Source organism: Cebus imitator, unplaced genomic scaffold, assembly GCF_001604975.1.
Source record: "Cebus imitator isolate Cc_AM_T3 unplaced genomic scaffold, Cebus_imitator-1.0 Scaffold491, whole genome shotgun sequence".
In the NCBI taxonomy this organism is placed as follows: domain Eukaryota; kingdom Metazoa; phylum Chordata; class Mammalia; order Primates; family Cebidae; genus Cebus; species Cebus imitator.
The window spans coordinates 780,085-781,317 of NW_016107806.1; positions in this window are offsets into that span (position 1 = coordinate 780,085).

Consider the following 1,233-nt stretch of genomic DNA (forward strand, 5'->3'; position numbering starts at 1 on the left):
AAAAAAAAAAAAAAAAAACATTTACGTTACTATTACTAGATACCTTCTAAGAAAAAGAGGAACCAGGTGCAGAAGAGGAACATGAGAGTGGACATGGAACACGACCACTGAAGCACGGCATCACATAGAGACAATTAAGTCCCTGGATGTCTGCGGGCTAACCTGACAGCCATCAGGCCTACTGCAAGAGCTTGGAGGAGGGGACTTTTCTCCTAACTCCTCCGAGGAAGGAGACAACTCTGACATCTCCTTCCGCAGCTTGCTAAACAGCAGGTGCATTCCCAGTGCCAGCGCTGCTGCATAGCCAAGGCGCCCTCCAGCAGCCCTTACAGGGACGTGACAGAGGGCTTAAAGCGTCTCGCCTTAGAGTCAGTCATTCCTTTCTCACTGTCACCCCAGGTTCACACTTCAGGACCCGAGAGGCATTAGTAAATGAACTAAGATCACCTATGAATAACTACTATGGTTATATTCCAGTTATTTTCTTCTTCATTATTTCTACAGGAACAGGCTGAGGCTTCTGACTCCTGCCTTGGCATTTATGGGGTCTCCCCCATAACAGACTGGTCCCAAACTCCTGACCTCAGGTGATCCACCAGGCTTGGCCTCCCAAAGTTCTAGGATTACAGGCATGAGCCACTGTGACCGGCCTCATTATCTTACTAGTTCTTTTATTTTTATTTTCTTTTATTTTTTTAATAAAAAAATTGTAGGCCTATAATCCAAGAACTTTGGAGGCCAAGGCAGGTGGATCACCTGAGGTCAGGAATTCAAGACCAGCCTGACCAACATGGTGCTACCCTGTCTTTTAAAAATTAAAAAAAAAAAAATTGTATTTACTTAGAAGCATTCAGAATGTCAACAAAACAGCTGCAACTTTTTTTTTTTTTTTTTGCAATTACAGAGTGGTAGTTAACTGAACAAGAATTATTTCGTATAAGCTGCATCAGAGACAACTGAAGATGAAAAAACTACCATCCCCATATGTAACTAATCTATGCCGTGCACCAACAAGAGCCTGCTTTAAATTTCCATGCCAATTTACAACCCCATACTGTACCAGGCAAGGTTAGTGGCTACTGAGAATACCACCAAGAAAGAGCTATCTAAAGACACATTCAGTAGTGTGTTAACTATACAAAAAAAGACACTGTACAGTTTAAAAACAAATCCTTTTTTTTTTGTTTTTGGTATTTTCTCATAATAAAAACAATCTTACACAGCCTTACATTT